At 47.8% G+C, this 20,145-nt stretch overlaps 1 long non-coding RNA gene across 1 annotated transcript; it reads left to right on the forward strand.

The window, feature by feature from the left end:
• The first annotated feature begins 396 nt into the window (after positions 1-396).
• On the forward strand, positions 397-14,587 carry LOC307018929. Its single transcript, XR_013802545.1, has 2 exons — positions 397-1,873; positions 2,307-14,587. It is a non-coding gene; the product is annotated as an uncharacterized lncRNA (long non-coding RNA).
• Positions 14,588-20,145: the final 5,558 nt, after the last annotated feature.

Here is a 20,145-nt window from a genome sequence, read left to right on the forward strand (position 1 = left end):
GGTCCCGGAAACACTTTTTCCCATTGACTTACATGGGGAAAGAGTGGTCTGTAACTCGTTGGATAATTTTTTTTAAACTACCCAGTATGAACGTTTGTATAGCCCTTATTAAAAACATTCGTTCCTCAAGTTCTAAAAATGTGCTAATAACGTTATTCTGAGAGTTATTTCCCTCGGCATTATGAACGCGCATCTAACCCACGGGACCGTGCCGCCCGGCATGTTCATGTGACATGTTCAGTACTTGTCTTTATCCATGGATGCACAATAACAACGGACCATATCGCCTTACTGCCATCCCACGGAGCTGTAATAATGGATATATTGCACATGTTTGCTGTAATTCATCATTTGTAAAATATTATACTACATGAGCTGTATGATGTAAATCTTGTACCGTAAATGTTGTATTACATAAAGTTAATATTACGTTATTATTAAGTGGTTTCATGTACAACCCACACAAGTATCATGCTAAATGAAGCTCTGTTGCTTGGATATCACTAGATCCTGATGTCAGCGTAATATAAAAGTACATAACGATTGATGTGTAACTTAACATAATTTACTAGCTAGCCGCTAGCTGCTAACTGCCGCCTCGTTAATAAAAATCCAGTACCATGCTGTCATGAACGCGCGGTGCTGTTACGTGTACGCAAATTCACGTGCTTGATGTGAACGAGCCTTTTGGGCGGTGTGGTTAAAGTTGCGCATGCTCTATGACCGCACATACGGGTACTTCTCAGGCATGCCAGGTAATCTGTGACGTTTCGCTCTCTCAAAAGTTGGGTCATTTTGTCATCATGCGCCATTGAGCAACTCTCATAGGAATTAATGAGGCCCCGCCTCCCACGCTGTATCCAGTTCTTATTATACATCCATGGTCCCAAAGCTTGCCGCTGTATTTACTCCCTTCACCTGACAGGAGGGAGCCTCGTTGAGCTGCGAGTGTGGCTACAGACGGAGTTCACTCCGTCACGGAGGGGTAGGGTCGAGTGAGTGGTTTGGGATTGGGCCTCAGTCCCGCCCACAGGAGATGCGAGCGGAGGACCGAGGAAAGAGGAGGGGAAGCAGCAGACGTTTAAAGAAATGAGAACTCCTCTCCTCTGAGCGGTCATATTAAAGCGACGTCCGTTCATTATTACGTGACAACAGCTGCATCAGCTGTCGAGTGTTTTGTCATAGCGCTGTATTTTATAATCTCTGTTAGATCAGCTGAACATTGTTCCCCCACATATTTACTTTGAATTCATTGAGAGTGCGGTATAATGAGACAATAGGCTACAGATGCGGACACACACACAAATGTATTTATATAAATATATACAATTTAAAGTATGAGAGCAGTCTCATATAATAACGTAACACAATCAGAGACTGGATATATCCCCCCCTCTCTCTGGTCGCTGAAATGGGGAATTGAAATTACGGGCCAAAAGTTGTATTTACAAGTATTAAAAGTAAACAGAGGACACCAAACCAACTGAGACCCGTCTGTCCGCCGCATCTACGCACTGTACAACACACACTGTACCACACACACACCTACACACTGTACCACACACACACCTACACACTGTACCACACACATCTACAGCTCCTAAAGCATAATCAGGCTACCGTTGTGTATTTTATTATGTGAAGCATTAAATGGTCTTTGAAAAATATTGACTCTTTGTTTGTAGTTATCTACTAAACTAAAGCAAATAAAGAGAGTACGCCTGTTCAGCGCCATATAGATAGAAGAGTTACGACAGCGGAAGTCCAAAAACGGTTATCGTCACGTGGTTCATGTAGACGAGGATCGTTCCCCGGAAGTTCATGGCGGGCAATGTGAATGCATTCATAACAGGAGATAGAACTACGATTTTTGGTAATTATTAGTGAATAAAGGTTTTGATTTGCAATATTTATACAACAAATCGATATGTGTATGTATTTACATCCATATGTTTTAAAAAATAAAATAGAATTTGCTAATATTAAGTGATAATATTAGGATTAGTGTGAACAACTAGTTTACATGTTAGGCTAACAGTGCCTTGGTTAAAGAGTCTGTTGCTGTTTATTTATAGCTTTGGATTCTTTAAAACCAATATTATCTTCTTAAACTTGTATGGTAGTCAGGAGCATCACTTTCTAATGTTTATTGATATATTTAGAGGGAGGGGATCTAAAGGAATGCTTCAACATTCAGATTAGATTCATTTCTACCATTTTCTTAAATTCATGGTAGTTTCAGTAAACCCATGGTAATTGAGGACACAAGTTATCGAAATGACTAATGTCATCTTTATGGCTTTCAGAAAGGACAGGAGACCGACAGGTGACTATCAAAGGACTAGCAGCAGCAGCAGCAGCAGCAGCATGATGATGATGTTAAATGTGTTGTTTTAGGAACATCCATTGCAAATACATGGAATTCAATACACATTGAATAGCATATCATGCCGTTTGTCTGTGCCTTTTCCTCCGTGTTGTCCTGGTTTGCTGTGCTGCCTCCTAGTCGCCACCATGGTTTGCTGTGCTGCCTGGGGATGCTCAAATCGCTCCAAGAAAGGAGTACGAATGTACGGCTTCCCCACTGACACAGAGCGGAGGAAAAAATGGCTGGCTCAAGTCAGCAGGAGCAATTTCACGACCAACAGCAAAAAAATATGTGAGGTAATTATATACAAACACTGCATTTGCACTTTTTCACAAAACAAAAACCACACCATTGGGAAAGCTTAATGTTTTTTTTAATACAAAAAAAAACAGGGAAAGGCTTGAAAAACACTTGAGAGTTGAGACTCAGGGTGCAGGGTGAGGGTCTCAGTGCAGGTATTCAGGCTCCATTGAATCCCCCTCTGGTTCTTGTGCTGAAAGAGGGAGTAACAGACAGGAGAAAGGGTTATACACACCCATATAGCACACCTATTGGATGGGAAATTGCCTTGGGGAGATAAGGTGTGGTCTTATTGTTCCCAACTGAAGTTATGGAACTTTATTATTTGTGAGTTTAACAAAGTATGACAAATGGCATCAGTAACAGATGTGATATGAATTTCTATAAAGTTGTCTCACATTCTTGGTCATATTTTATATACAGTATGTAATGAGTATAACATATCCAGTAAGTATAAAGTGTTTCCTAATATTGTGTATTCAACCACTATGGTATAGTGTATGGTACTATGGTATGGTATCCTAGCTTAATCTGTTATCTTTAAACGTTCCCTAAATCTACTAATTTAGGGATAATGCACTGACATCCTTTAATACACATGTTCATTTGAATCAGATGGACTGATAATATCCGCAATATAAATCTTTAAACTTCTTCTTACCTTTAAAGAGCATCTTGCAGGGTTTTTTTTTTTCTACATTTATGCTTAAACTTGCTTGAAAATAACAATAAAAAAAGTGAATGCAGGATTTGATATGTTTTACGAGACATAAGGGCAGGAATTCAGAGGGAAAGGAGCAATTTTGAGGTCTGCTCTTAAAAACGGCTTTTTTTTAAGGTCATACGTCAAATGCGTCATATTACATCACGCAGGGGACACATCTCCGCTCTCTGACCGCGGGTATAGTAGAGTTGCGTTGAGTAGAACGGTTGTGTTTTAAGGAGCTGGTATTTTTTGGTAGTTTTACATTGTATTTCACTATTTGTAATCATGGTGCAGTATTGTGTTTGTGCAGGTTGCACAAATACCAGCCTGTCAGGACATCGAGTCCACAGTAAAAAGGACCGGAGCTAGCGTTTGTTCCTGGGTGCAAAGCCGTGGGAACATGTTTCAAATGGGGGGTGCTGTGGGGATCACATCCTCTAGGGGGGTCAGGGGGGAAGATTTTTTTTCAACATTATAAAGTAAAATGCTTCAATCTGGTGCACTTTGAGCTGAATTGCCGGAGACTAGATCTAAGGGGTACAATTCTAAACACCCATATCGAAAAGATCGGTTTACATTTTAATGATCAAATAAGTATGTGGACATAACCAATAACCTAACATAGCCAATAACAAGTAAATGTAACTTATTTAATTTTTGTTGTTCATTTATTTCTTATTTTACCAGTTAACATTTATTTATTTATGCATATTCTTTAATCTCTCCAGATTTAAACAATATTTCTGCTTTACTGTCCTATAGTATGCACTGGAAGGATTTCAAAACTGTTTTTATTTATCCCAATAATTATAAAGGTTGCCTTGGAAATATTTGCTTACATAAATTGTTAACAAACCATTTGAGACCCTCTGAGATAACTTAGACTAAAGTGAACTATCTAAACACTCAGTCCTTTACCTCACTGAGCCTCTCAGTCTGTCTGGCTATCAGTCCTGTCCAGACAGCTGATATCTGTCCTGTGTGTGAGCTGCGGGCGCCTGATAAGCCAATATCCCCCACTTTCATCGTACAGGGCAAATGGAAAATGTAACCGGGGTGAAAAGGGTGTTATCTTTACTTAATTATGAATGTTGTTACATCAGGGCTGAAAATTCGTTTTTCTGTATTATATTTCCATTTAATCTTGTGGACGTGCAGATTCCCTGTCCTCCATCAGGGGGTGCTGCAGCACCCTCAACACCCCTACTTCCCACGGCCCTGCCTGGGTGCGTCGTGCATCCACCTACCTGCAGCACATACTCTCCACAGCTTTATCAGGAAACCGTATTACTTCTCTCTCCCCCCCCCCTTCGCTGCTCTCTCTCTCTCTCCCCTCCGGTACTGTGTTGTTTGTGTGTCCGTGGTGGCTGTCACTCCTGGCTCCCGGCTCAACCTCCACTCACCTGCTGCAATCAGCTGTGCACCCTCCCCGACTACACACCTGCTTTCCATCAAGCCATTTACAACGACATATCAACGGAGGCTCCACAACCTTTCTCCGCCAGATCGTCAAGTATCAGCCGTATCTCGCGTCTCTCCTCCGGTACACAGCACCGTAGTGTGGAGTTGCATTAGGTAACGCGAGATACGGCTGATACTTGCGCATTAGTTTCTGTTATGGATCAGTATCAACAGTCCTGCCAGTAACGTTACTATATTATCAATGCTACTTTAGTTATAGCCTGATATATGATAGCTAACTTCACAATGTTGTGATGTGACGTTAGCTAACATTCTGTAGCTAACGCCGGTCACTCACCAAGATAGCTGACCAGTTCTCCACTGGTTCTCCTCACACCACAGCTCAATTTCTCTCCGATGACCGTTATTTCTTCTAATCCTTGGCTGCTCCTGGTCTCTTGGACGCCTAGCAGGCTCATAATTATAAGGTTGTGGTCCGTCATATGCATTAGAATATTCATGTTCAACTTCTTATGTGTCTTCTGTGTCGAAACTAGCATTGGGATCCATGTTTATTAATACGTTACACCGGCCGCTCTCCCCCTTGTGTCCCCCGTGTTACGTCACACGCGGGAGGTCACGTGCCGAGGCTTTTTTATGCGGAAGTGAACATTTCTTACAAAAACGATGCCAGATTTCACTGTAATGTATATTTCTGTGTATTTTTTTGAAAATCTAGTGTATTCATCATTTTCCTACACATTTATTCACAGGTGTCTTTAACCTGGAAGTTGCTCTTTAAAAGTCCGTCATGAACGGTCTATTATGCTGCAACTCTACAGCTCTGCTAGCCTTGGCGCTAACTTCCGGGGAACGATTGAGAGGCTCCACGATCCGCCATTGCTGTAAAAAAGTGGTCCATTGGAGTGAACGGAGATGACGTAACTCTCATTCTATATGGCGCTGGGCCTGTTATACTGAGTGATATATATTTTACACACTGCTCTGCTTTCTGCATGGACCTCACAGCTGTTCTCTCTGGAAACATCGCGACGCGATGAAAGCAGTTTCTAAAATAATATCCAGGGGATGCATGCAGAGCTGTCATTGGCTGAGATAAGTCCGGCCGTGCGTCACGCCTCCACCATTTCCGGAAATGCATCCGCGGAGGAGCTGTGTAGGAACCATCAGTGTATCCTCGGTTAGAGCTCCTCCAGAGAGCCTCCTCGACGCTTGATCCTCGGTCCTTGGTGTGCATTTATGGAAATTAGATGTCCTTCAACATGGCGCGCTGAAATTCATTTCCGGGTCCCTACCGGAGGACCGAGGAGTCGAGAAGTCGAGGAGGGGAAATTTGAGTATTGAGAAGCCTCTCGTGTGAGGAGGGATGCTACTTACGTGTGTACGATGTCTCAACGACGAACAAAGTCAGCCTTTCAAAAAAGAAAATCCTTTCTAGTCTAATCTGTTCATTAAGTAGAAAGCAGGGCCCCCTGCAGAAGCCTGCTGGTTTTAAACTATCGGTTAATAACCTGCAGAGCTTGCGGCATTCCTCCGTCCGAGATACGCCTCCTACACACGGTCATAATAACCCATGAGCGCCGTTATAATGCCTCATGTGGACAGCACTGCACACACCTCCCCTCATCCCCTGAGCGTGTACATGCCTCATGATGACAGCCGGAGTGAAACGCAGCGTGTGGAGGCTTCCTCGCAGCCCTTCCGCCTCACGGGCAGCGGCGGCCAGGGCAATGGCGTGGCTCGTCACCATGACGACCAGCACAGCACATCACAGAGAAGCCAGAACGGGGGAATGAGCAGTATTCCAGGCTGAGTGCCCCCAGCGGCAGCGCCCGCAGTGCCACGGCGCCTAGGGCTTGCTGCAGAAGCCTGCTGGTTTTAACCTATCGGTTAATAAACTGCAGAGCTTGCTAAATAAGCCGGCTGCCACTAATCTGTTGATTAAGTAGACAGCAGGGCTCGCTGCAGAAGCCTGCCGTTTTTAACCTAGGTTAATAACCTGCAGAGCTCGCGGCATTCCTCTGTCCGAGATACGCCTCCTACACACGTTCATAATAAACCCATGAGCGCCGTTATAACGCCTCATGTGGGCAGCACTGCACACACCTCCATCCATCCCCTGAGCGTGTACGCGCCTCATGATGAGAGTCGGAGTGAGACGCAGCGTGTGGAGGCCCCAGCGCAGCCCTTTTGGTCCAAGCCCACCTTGGGTTGCCTCACGCCCTGCGTAAACCAGCTGCCTATAACCTGTCGGTTGATAGCCAGCAGGGCTTGTTGCTAAAGCCTGGTTTTAACCTGTCGGTTAATGCATTTCAGAGCGCGCTAATTAAGCCGGCTGCCACTAATCTGTTGATTAGTAGACAGCAGGGTTCGCTGCAGATGCCTGGTTTTAACCTGTTGGTTAATAAACTACAGAGCTCGCGGCATTCCTCTGTCCGAGATACGCCTCGTACACACGTCCTTAATAAACCCATGAGCACCGTTAACGCCTCATGTGGGCAGCACTGCACACACCTCCATCCATCCCCTGAGCGTGTACGCGCCTCATGATGAGAGTCGGAGTGAGACGCAGCGTGTGGAGCCCCCAGCGCAGCCCTTTCGGTCCAAGCACACCTTGGGTTGCCTCACGGGCAGCGGCGGCAGGGGCTCTGGCGTGGCGTGGCTCGTCACCATGACGACCAAAAACACATCTCGGGCACGTGCGCCCGCTCTCAGAGTTTTTCTCAGAGTGGCAGCGCGTGTGTCTGATGGACAGATGGGTGAGTAGGCTGATCAGCAGAGGATACGTCCTGCAGTTCGCCTCTCCCCCCCGACAGTTCAATGGGATACAGGAAACACTCCTGTCCTCCCAGAAGCTATGTCTTGCGCTCCAATCAGAGCTGCTGGAACTCCTGTTGAAAGAGGATATTTCCAGGGTTCCTCAAAGGGAGGAAAATCAGGGGTTTTCACTCCCGTTATTTTTCTAATCCCGAAAAAGACTGCGGGAATGAGACATCCTCGATCTGTCAGTATTCCACATGCTGACGCTCAAACAGGTGCTGGAATGTGTTCACAAGGACGACTGGTTCACTTCCACCTGAAGGATGCATACTTCCACGTACCCATCATCCCAAAACACAGGAAATTCCTGCGTTTTCTCATTTCAGGGAATATCAGACCAGACAATCGTCTGCCGTTCGGATATTTCCTGGCTCCTCGCATTTTTGTGTAGAGAAGGCTGGAGCCACTACACAGAGGAGGGATGAGAGTGTGGTTTTCTCTGGACGACCTGCTATTTGCTGGCTCGCTCCAGGGAGGAAGTCGCTTTACAGACGGTACATCTCGTATCGCATCTGTCAAAGTCTGGGTTTCATAATAAATTGGAAGAAGAGCTGTCCTCTTCCCTCTCAGACAACCGTTATCTGGGAGTGGAGTTAAACTCAGCCAGCATGAGAGCGCGACTCTCGCGGCAGCGAGTGGAGGAACTGACAGCTCTCCTCCGGCGTGTTACAACTCACACAGCCCTCTCCGTAACGTAGCTGCTCTGCGTTGGCGTCAGCTGGTCACGTGATGATACCCCTGGGTCTCTTCCAACAGGGGGACTCCAGAGGTGGTTCATTCGCTGCAGAAGCCTGCTGTTTTAACCTATTGGTTTATAAACTGCAGAGCTCGTGGAATTCCTCTGTCCCAGATATGCCTCCTACACACGGTCATAATAACCCACGAGCACCGTTATAACGCCTCGTGTGGACAGCATGCACACACCTCTCATCCCCTGGGCGTGTACGCGCCTCATGATGAGAGACGGAGTGAAATGCAGCGTGTGGAAACTCCCTCGCAGCCCTTTTGCCTCACGGGCAGCGGCGGTGATGGCGTGGCTCGTCACCATGACGACCATTACGGCACATCACAGAGAAGCCTCTACCCCCGAGCAGTTCCATGGGATACAAGAAACACTCCTGTCATCCCAGGAACAGTGTCTTGCGCGGTTTTTACTCCGCTATTTTTCTAAATCTCGGAAAAAAACGGGGGAGTCGCCCCGTTGCTGTACAAACATGTGTTGATTTGCACAGACAACAGGCCACGGCTATGGAAGCAGCCTACCTCAATCGCCAGGGAGGAAATCCGATCTGAGCAGCTTCTGAACGCAGCCAGGCGGCTGCTGTTCTGGGCGCGCACACACGTTGCTCTCCATCAGAGCAATATATATTCCCGGCGAATTGAACAGAGGGGCTCGCAAAGCGCAGCAGCCGTGTTATGCGAGGAGCACGGAGACTCAGACCTGTGTCACACGCACTGGCGCCTCAGTTGGCTTTGGTGTTACGCGCACTAAGCAAAGCCCCATTTGAACCTTTAGACCAGGTTCCCCTTAAACTGTTGTCAGCCAAAGTAGTATTACTTTTGGCTCTATCAGCGAAAAGGGTGAGTGACTTGTCTGCTCTCTCTGTGGCTCCGTTATGCCTCCGGATCCAAGGAGATGGCAGTTCAGCTGTTTTAAGCCCTAACCCGGCTTTTATGCCAAAGGTCATCACAAGCTCGTTAGAGTCGAGAGTGATCACCTTGGATGGCTTCTTTCCCCCTCCTCACAGGTCGGAGGAAGAAGCTGTGTCTCACCTCCTCTGTCCTGTGCGCGCGCTGTCCTGCTAGTGGTGCGCACGGCTGCCTTGCGCCATTCTCAGCGCCTGTTTGTGCACTGTAGAGAGCGCTCGATCGGGCAGCCTCTGTCTGCACAACGGCTGTCACACTGGCTGTGTGAAGCTGTGTCACAGGCATATGTCTCCTCATGGGGTGGATCCCCCGGAGAACATCAATGCGCACTCCACCGGAGGAATGTCCTCCTCCACGGCTTTGCACGGAGGAATGTCAGTGGAAGACATTTGCACTGCTGCATCTTGGTCTTCCCCCTGTTCATTTATTCAATTGTATTTAAGGGATGTCTCCCATTCCTCTCTTACACACCCTGTACGGAGTGTCTTGTCAGAGTGAGTGACGTCAGGGATCCAGCCGTGCGCCTCTCTCCTGCCTCTCGGCACGCGGAGACGTCAGGGATCCAGCTGGGAGCTCTCCTGTCTGACACGCAGAGAGCTGCTGTTCCCCTTCTATGATCGCTGGGCAAGGTGGGACCTTCGTCTCCACTTTCTCACAGCGGCTGGGTATATATTGTTCCCAGCCTTCACCCCGTCGGGAAGATAGGCATGTTTTGCTATGTTCCAGGTACGGTGATGAGCCGTTACGCATGGCACAACAGGCATGGGTGTTATTGAGCAGGTGTGTCTGTGCTTCTAGTGCCGGGCGGACCCATTGGGGCGCAGACTACATCATGCTTCGCCCTTAACCCAATAGCGATAGCCTTAGAGAGCGAAGCCATATACAAAGTAGAAATGAAGCTCAGCGCAAGTTCAGGCAGGAAGACCTATCACTTGTATTGCGCGTCATGGCAATACTCGCTCCCTTCACTAAATGATAGGGAGCGCCACTCCTCAGCTAACCTATCACTTCCCTCCGTTCACAAGCCTAATCATCGCACCTGTTAATCCCTCTATATATGCTCTCCCCTTTTCCATCAGCTGTCTTCCAGGTGTCAACGCGCAAGCAGCAGCAGGGCTTCGTCCCAGCTCCGGGTATTTATTCATCAGCTCCGCAGTCTTGCGGATTAAGCTACAGGGTGCGTTCCCCAGTTGGCTAGCGGTTCTAGCCGGCCACCCCGCAAACCCGGATGCGGAAGAAAAAGACAAGGATACTGAGCTCCACGGAAGTTCCTCCGGCTTAATGGAAATGGGCTACTTCAGGCAAACAATTGACACACGCCTTCAGTCTCTCGAGAGGGCATCACTGGCATCAGGGCCGCTCAAATGCGGCGCTTCCGGCCTTCACGCGGAACGGGCCCTCATCGCTTGCGAAGCTTCACCCACTTCCGGCTTCAACCACAACCCCTCCTGCAGGCAGGCAGGGCTCAAGCTACATGTCATCGAAGCTACTTCTCCTTCCGGCTCAGTAGCAGTACTGGTCTCTAAGTGCGTCTTAGGTGGCAAGCAGGTAGTGATGGCGAGATGAAGCCTTATGAAGCTTTGAAGCTTTCCAGCCAATTGGTTCGCAAAGGGTTCATCTCATGAGGCTTCATCATGGGCTTCATTTGAACATAAACCCCTGTTGGTCAAAGCGTGTAAATCAGGCAAATTGGAAATCTCAACAGTTGCGCTCTATCTCATACCGAGTTCCCAATGAGTAAAGCCTTAGAATAACTCTAAACAACGGACATAAAATCCTATTTTCATGTTAACAATATTGTTTTCATTCCAGTTGAACGATTGTGATTGAAAATCCTATAGGAGGCTGGTAAACATTGCAAAGAGGGATTCGTATTCCTTAATATTATTCATAAACTTAACCACGTTGTAGCCTGAGAAGGCTAAACCATATCAGGAATACATTTATTAACTGCATTATTTCATTTAGCTGTAGCTTCTATAAGCAAACCCTGCGGTCGTGGGTCGGCTGCTTTCCAGCGAGCCACAGCCCACACGCTGAATCTACCCAAAAAACACTGGATATATCTTATCTGCATTTATTCATTTATTTATTCATGTTTTATTCCTACATTTATTTATGCTTGTATCTATTTATACTTATGACATTTTCCGACCTCTATATAAGTGAGGGTCTGAGCTCTTTTAATTCCATCGTGTCACCAGCGGACCCGGGTACAGGAGGGGTAATATGGTTCTTGTTATACATTCATGGGTATTATGAGCGTTGTGGCTCAACGGTTCAAATGATCCGAATCGCTTCCCGAAGCAGTCACGTGGTATCGACAGGCAGCGAGGTTCGTTCGTCATCGATGACGTCACTGGTCCGAAACGATACAAGCCTCGATACATGCTTCACAAAAAGATTCAGGGATTACTCGACACACGCTCCGAAGCCTCGGCGCAATACGTAATGGGTGTAACGCGTTACAGCATGGAGTTATGCAGTTCGGGTAACTACTACCCGTCACAATGCTCAGTAAGTACCGCTGTCTCAAGCTGCAACACAGCCACGGATGCTGCCATCCGTGGTTTTGGGGGGTTTCCTTCAGGGAGAAAGAGAAGCTCATGTAAGAGGATAGAAGACAGTCTAATCACCCAACCAGCACATCAGCATCTACGTCTCACCGTGGCGTAATTAAACTGCTAATTAAGCTAGTCCTATATCAGGGCTCGACAGTAACGGTTGCCAGGTTGCCATTGGCAACCATTTGAAAAATGTCAACCACTTCTTGGACTTTGGTTGCCATCAGTGGCAACCAGTTTTTAACATAAGAAATAAGGACAGCAAAACGTGCACCCCAAAATAGATAAATGTTCATATTCGTTTTTAAGAGTGATATTTAATTGTTGTGACCAGTCGGAACCTGATACTTAAATTGCACGTGCATTGGCGTGATTACGGAGCCAGAAAGCGATGCACGTTTAATCGCGTGCGCGGTGCGCCGTGTGTTTGTTTTTCAACAAAATGGCGAAGCAAAAATAAGTTGCTTGACTGCGTGATAAAAAGTTCAGCCAACACCTCAACTTCTCCAATGAATGTTCAAAGTGATTCAACTGATGGAGCGTAAGGTAAAACCCGAACGAAAAACAAAGAGGAATGTTTTCCATTCACTTCCGGTAAAAGTTCCTTCAAAATAAGAGTCCCGATCTTATTACTACCAAAATAAAAGTGCAAAACGAAACTTTACCATAGAAAATGGTTGCATTAAATTATAATCACTTCTATAAAAAGGTAACACATTTTAAATATAGTTAGACATATTAAAGGTAATTTACAGCATCAATAATTAATATCAAATGTTTAACTATGAATGGTTTTCATTTATTTAACATTAGAAATGTATTAGTCTGGCCAATCCAAGACTTCAATGCTGAAGGGCCAATGGGTCTATGGTGGGGGTCAGCACAAGGTCAAGAAAACCCACATTTGAAAGGGAGACAACGGATGATCAAGAAACTGGTGACTTGCTCAATTCATTTGTGAGGGATCTATGAAGAACAGGACAACAGCAGCACTACTGGTATTTTGTATACCAGCAATTGAGGGTGGACAAGTTTACTACCACTTAGGTTCAAATAAGTGCGTTAATTACTTATTGTAAAGCATTTGAACATTCTTGTGTCACATGTTCATTATTAAGTTGATGTATAACTGTATAGCATCTTAATTATTTAAAATATAAGGTATCAAAAAAAAGGGCAACCGTATTTTCAGTTGGCAACCAAAAGTGGATGCCTGGTTGCCAGCCTGGCAACCACTTTTAAAAGTTAGCGTTGAGCCCTGCCTATATCATGGGTCATGTCTCAGCATTTACCTAAGCAAATATTATTTCATGCTGCTCATATTGCACTCATATATTTGGTTTCATGCTCACATGGCTTATGTTAAGCAGGGTATGATATTCATGCATCATTGTACTCAAGCTAACAGCCGCATTACATTGTCTACATCTCCCTCTTCGCCGGGCATCGGCTCATGCCGGCTATCCAAGATCTCTCCAGCTTACCTCTGGTAAACATGCATATAACTGGTGGTGGTGTCTTAAGAGCATTTCAGGGCTCGTTCAGGATAGGTGCAGCAAACCTGCCGCAATCAAGGTAATTGTTCCTCTTCCCTACAACAACCGCTTCTCATCCTACATTCGTCCGAACCTCAGTGCCGTGCTGGCTATCCAAAGGTCTCTCCAACCTTCAAATTGGTACGTATGCATATAACTGGTGGTGGTTCTTAGCATGTCAGCACGTATATTCGCCCCGCGGCTCATGTTTATCCTTGCATGTCTAACCCTGTACGTCCAGGTTGTAACCTTCGGGTCTGTATAAAATGTGTCCCTGCGAAGTCAGGTTGCCCCGTACGTCCGGGATGCCCCGTACGTCCAGGACGCCCTGTACGTCCAGGATGCCCCGTACGTCCGGGATGCCCCGTACGTCCGGGAAGCCCCGTATGTCCGGGACGCCCCGTATGTCCGGGATGTCCTGTACGTCCAGGAAGCCCTGTACGTCCAGGGAGGATGCCTAGGAGGCATCAGTACGTCTCAATCCCCACATGTATTAACCTCTCTTTTCATCCATAGATTTCCACTGCATCCCACAAGGTAAGATTTCATCACGTTCAGTACTTCATACTTTCACTTCTTTTGGGGGTTCATCGGAAACGGTTCTTCCCTTCCCGAATGACATCCTACAAAACCTGGGCCTAATCGCCAAACACCATTTCATTCACTTGTTATAAACTGTCATCATTATGTTTCATTTATATAATGTGACCCGATAATAAACATGTATTCCATACATCACGTCTCTCCTGATTGAAATGAAGCTCAGCGCAAGTTCAGGCAGGAAGACCTATCACTTGTATTGCGCGTCATGGCAATACTCGCTCCCTTCACTAAATGATAGGGAGCGCCACTCCTCAGCTAACCTATCACTTCCCTCCGTTCACAAGCCTAATCATCGCACCTGTTAATCCCTCCATATATGCTCTCCCCTTTTCCATCAGCTGTCTTCCAGGTGTCAACGCGCAACCCTCCTCCACCCCTTCGCCTCCTGCTTCCAACTCAGGGCCAAGCTCAACCTTCTCCCTTCCAACCGGACCTAACCACTTATCACCACCACCAGTGTCTAGACCCGGGGGGGTTCATCGGAAACGGTTCTTCCCTTCCCGAATGACATCCTACAAAACCTGGGCCTAATCGCCAAACACCATTTCATTCACTTGTTATAAACTGTCATCATTATGTTTCATTTATATAATGTGACCCGATAATAAACATGTATTCCATACATCACGTCTCTCCTGATTGAACTGAGGTTACCTACTGTAACCCCAGCTTCTATGAGTAAATGGCGTAGCCCTCTAAGCGCTGGGCCCCACTGGCTCTACGAATAGCTGAAGAAAAGTTATTTTGTATGGGAGCAGATTGCCGGGCCTCCTTCCTATTTATACCGGAAGGAGGCCCGAGGGCGGGGCCCACTTTGCGGGTGGGCGTGGACTACAAATGTTTCAGTGCTGCGCGGGTGCGCAGGGAGATTACCCAATAGCGATAGCCTTAGAGGGCTTTCAAAAAAGAAAAGAAAGGGGAGAAAGACAAGAGAGAGCGACAGTCAGTGGCGGCTGGTGGAAATTATTTTAGGTGGGGCTATTGTATTGGTGAATAAACCACACGGGGAATATTTTGAGAAATGACCCCTTAAATTATGACTTCTGGTGATGTTAGAGATATGAGAGGACTGATCAATACCTCCATAATCTTCAGTGTGGTTAGCTATGAATCTTCCAAAACTTCCAAATACCTTGTCCTGGACATAGTTTCTACAGTAAACTGTGCAACAGTACATAGGCCCTCACAAACTGCAGAACACCGGTTCTTTGGGAAAACTCAAATAATTGGATTCCCATTTAAAATCAGGAGTGGTTCAGAAACACAGAAATATTAGAAAACAGACCATTAAGGCAAAAAATCTAGATTGATTGATGCTGTGTGTGTGTGTGTGTGTGTGTGTGTGTGTGTGTGTGTGTGTGTGTGTGTGTGTGTGTGTGTGTGTGTGTGTGTGTGTGTGTGTGTGTGTGTGTGTGTGTGTGTGTGTGTGTGTGTGCATGCGTGTGTGTTTATTTATTTATCACGGGCACAACGTATCAAAACATGCCTATCTTCCCTGACGGGATGAAGGCTGGGAACAATATATACCCAGCGGCTGTGAGAAAGTGGAGACGAAGGTCCCACCTTGCCCAGCGATCATAGAAGGGGAACAGCAGCTCTCTGCGTGTCAGACAGGAGAGCGCCCAGCTGGATCCCTGACGTCACTCACTCTGACAAGACACTCCTTACCAAAAATGTGCAAGAGGAAAAAAAAAAGAAAAAAAAGGAAACATCCCTCTCATAGGAAGGAAAAAGGGCCGCTCTCCGCGTGGCGAGAGGCAGGAGAGAGGCGCACAGCTGGATCCCGGACGTCACTCACTCTGACAAGACACTCCGTACAGGGTGTGTCAGAGAGGAATGGGAGACATCCCTTAAATACAATTGAATAAATGAACAGGGGGAAGACCAAGATGCAGCAGTGCAAATGTCTTCCACTGACATTCCTCCGTGCAAAGCCGTGGAGGAGGACATTTCTCCGGTGGAGTGCGCATTGATGTTCTCCGGGGGATCCACCCCATGAGGAGACATATGCCTGTGACAAAGCTTCACACAGCCAGTGTGACAGCCGTTGTGCAGACAGAGGCTGCCCGATCGAGCGCTCTCTACAGTGCACAAACAGGCGCTGAGAATGGCGCAAGGCAGCCGTGCGCACCACTAGCAGGACAGCGCGCGCACAGGACAGAGGAGGTGAGACACAGCTTCTTCCTCCGACCTGTGAGGAGGGGGAAAGAAGCCATCCAAGGTGATCACTCTCGACTCTAACGAGCTTGTGATGACCTTTGGCATAAAAGCCGGGTTAGGGCTTAAAACAGCTGAACTGCTATCTCCTTGGATCCGGAGGCATGACGGAGCCACAGAGAGAGCAGACAAGTCACTCACCCTTTTCGCTGATAGAGCCAAAAGTAATACTACTTTGGCTGACAACAGTTTAAGGGGAACCTGGTCTAAAGGTTCAAATGGGGCTTTGCTTAGTGCGCGTAACACCAAAGCCAACTGAGGCGCCAGTGCGTGTGACACAGGTCTGAGTCTCCGTGCTCCTCGCATAACAGGGCTGCTGCGCTCTGCGAGCCCCTCTGTTCAATTCGCCGGGAATATACATTGCTCTGATGAGAGCAACGTGTGTGCGCGCCCAGAACAGCAGCCGCCTGGCTGCGTTCAGAAGCTGCTCAGATCGGATTTCCTCCCTGGCGATTGAGGTAGGCTGCTTCCATAGCCGTGGCCTGTTGTCTGTGCAAATCAACACATGTTTGTACAGCAACGGGGCGACTCCCCCGTTTTTTTCCGAGATTTAGAAAAATAGCGGCGTAAAAACCGCGCAAGACACTGTTCCTGGGATGACAGGAGTGTTTCTTGTATCCCATGGAACTGCTGGGGGGGAGAGGCTTCTCTGTGATGTGCCGTAATGGTCGTCATGGTGACGAGCCACGCCATCACTGCCGCTGCCCGTGAGGCAACAGTTTCCACACGCTGCATTTCACTCCGTCTCTCACCAAGAGGCGCGTACATGCCAAGGGGATGAGAGGTGTGTGCATGCTGTCCACACGAGGCTTTATAACGGTGCACGTGGGTTATTATGACCGTGTGTAGGAGGCATATCTGGGACAGAGGAATTCCGCGAGCTCTGCAGTTTATAAACCAATAGGTTAAAAACAGTAGGCTTCTGCAGCGAATGATCCACCTCTGGAGTCCCCCTGTTGGAAGAGACCCAGGGGTATCATCACGTGACCAGCTGACGCCAACGCAGAGCAGCTACGTCACGGAGAGGGCTGTGTGAGTTGTGACACGCCGGAGGAGAGCTGTCAGTTCCTCCACTCGCTGCCGCGAGAGCCGCGCTCTCATGCTGGCTGAGTTTAACTCCACTCCCAGATAACGGTTGTCTGAGAGGGAAGAGGACAGCTCTTCTTCGAATTTATTATGAAACCCAGGCTTTGACAGATGCGATACGAGATGTACCGTCTGTAAAGCGACTTCCTCTCTGGAGCGAGCCAGCAAATAGCAGGTCGTCCAGAGAAAACCACACTCTCATCCCTCCTCTGTGTAGTGGCTCCAGCCTTCTCTACACAAAAATGCGAGGAGCCAGGAAATATCCGAACGGCAGACGATTGTCTGGTCTGATATTCACTGAAATGAGAAAACGCAGGAATTTCTGGGATGGGAAGTTTTGGGATGATGGGTACGTGGAAGTATGCATCCTTCAGGTGGAAGTGAACCAGTCGTCCTGGTGAAAACATTCCAGCACCTGTTTGATCGTCAGCATGTGGAATACTGACAGATCGAGGATGTCTCATTCCCCCAGTCTTTTTCGGGATTAGAAAAATAACGGGAGTGAAAACCCCTGATTTTCCTCCCTTTGAGGAACCCTGGAAATATCCTCTTTCAACAGGAGTTCCAGCAGCTCGGATTGGAGCGCAAGACATAGCTTCTGGGAGGACAGGAGTGTTTCCTGTATCCCATTGAACTGTGGGGGGGGGAGAGGCGAACTGCAGGACGTATCCTCTGCTGATCAGCCTGCTCATCCATCTGTCCATCAGACACACGCGCTGCCACTCTGAGAAAAATTCTGAGAGCGGGCGCACGTGCTCGAGATGTGTTTTTGGTCGTCATGTTGACGAGCCACGCCACGCCAGAGCCCCTGCCGCCGCTGCCCGTGAGGAAACCCAAGGTGTGCTTGGACCGAAAGGGCTGCGAGGAAGCCTCCACACGCTGCGTCTCACTCCGACTCTCATCATGAGGCGCGTACACGCTCAGGGGATGGATGGAGGTGTGTGCAGTGCTGCCCACATGAGGCGTTATAACGGCGCTCATGGGTTTGTTATGACCGTGTGTAGGAGGCGTATCTCGGACAGAGGAATGCCGCGAGCTCTGCAGGTTATTAACCGAGGTTAAAACCGGAAGGTTTCTGCAGCAAGCCCTGCTGTCTACTTAATCAACAGATTAGTGGCAGCCGGCTTAATTAGCGAGCTCTGCAGTTTATTAACCGACAGGTTAAAACCAGCAGGCTTCTGCAGCAAGCCCTAGGCGCCATGGCACTGCGGGCGCTGCCGCTGGGGGCACTCAGCCTGGAATACTGCTCATTCCCCCGTTCTGGCTTCTCTGTGATGTGCTGTGCTGGTCGTCATGGTGACGAGCCACGCCATTGCCCTCACTGCCGCTGCCCGTGAGGCGAAAGGGCTGCGAGGAAGCCTCCACACGCTGCGTTTCACTCCGGCTGTCATCATGAGGCATGTACACGCTTAGAGGATGAGTGGAGGTGTGTGCAGTGCTGTCCACATGAGGCATTATAACGGCGCTCATGGGTTATTAAGAACGTGTGTAGGAGGCGTATCTCGGACGGAGGAATGCCGCGAGCTCTGCAGGTTATTAACCGATAGGTTAAAACCAGCAGGCTTCTGCACGGAGCCCTGCTGTCTACTTAATCAACAAATTAGTGGCAGCCGGCTTAATTACCGGCTCTGCTTCCTCGGAGGCTCTCGCGGAGCAGACCAGGAGCAGGGGAGCCTCACTCCCCTTTGACTCGCCGGGAGACCCTGTCTCTGGGGTGGCGGGGGACCGCATGCTCGGCCGCCAAACCAGCCCCCTGCTCCTACTCTGTCTCCCTCGTCCGGGGGAGAGGAGGGAGGGGAGAACCGCACAGTGAACCATGGAGGAAGACGGGGTAGGAGTCGTCCACGTGCTTGACGGGCCAATCATCCTCGTCGGCCGCAGCAGCTAGAGCGTCCGCTCTTCACTTCCTGTCAGCTGATGGGAGACGGGCACAATGTCAGCAAGCGACCTGCTGGCTGAGAGCCGCGTCCGCGTGCTCTGGCCCCAGGCAGGATTCGCACATTGCGTGCTGGTCATAGCTCATGATATATCCTGAGCCACATGAGGGACAATTTCGGACGCAGTTGTTGCTCATGATGTTTAATGTTTCTGTGCTTCAGTAACTGCCGAGGTTTGCTGAAGAAAAGAGGGAGCAGATTGCCGGGCCTCCTTCCTATTTATACCTGAAGGAGGCCCGAGGGCGGGGCCCACCTTGCGGGTGGGCGTGGATTACAAGTGTTTCAGTGCTGCGCGGGTGCGCAGGGGGATTACCCAATAGCGATAGCCTTAGAGGGCGAAGCGATATACGAAATAGAACCAACTCATAGACTGCATCGGGTGCTGAAATTGCCGCCTTTTGAGCATCAGATCTGTCAGATTATATTTATTTTGATTTACTTTAAATAAAAAGTTGATACATTTCTGCAAACCTAAAAGTAGGATGAGCCTATATATTTTAACAACGAAAGAAATACAAGGATTTTTACAAACACCTGCAATATAAAGAAGTAAAAATGAATGCAGGGAACATGCAAAATGGAGTTTGGATCACCCTATTCTGTATTTTAGGAAGTGTTCATGTTCGTGTCTTTGCAAAATGATTTCGATTTCAAACCCATATTTTTATTTTGGTTCATTTTTGCAGCCTTTTGTAGCTGTAAAAGAACTATCACCAGCTGAATAAACTGCACTGCTGCTGCGGGCGAGGGAACAACCACATGCTGTTAGGCTACTAGCGACTGGCTTCAAAACCCATGATACTTTGTGGTTTGAAGAAATAATAGCAGACATCACAAATAGATAATGGAGACTAACAGAGAATAAACAGACAGCTTAAGGCAAAGGAAGGATGTGCTAGCCGCTTCCCTTCATGACTGTGAGCAGGCACATATCTGTCAC

The sequence above is a fragment of the Notothenia rossii genome, assembly GCF_949606895.1.
Source record: "Notothenia rossii genome assembly, chromosome: 9".
NCBI classification, from domain to species: Eukaryota; Metazoa; Chordata; class Actinopteri; order Perciformes; family Nototheniidae; genus Notothenia; species Notothenia rossii.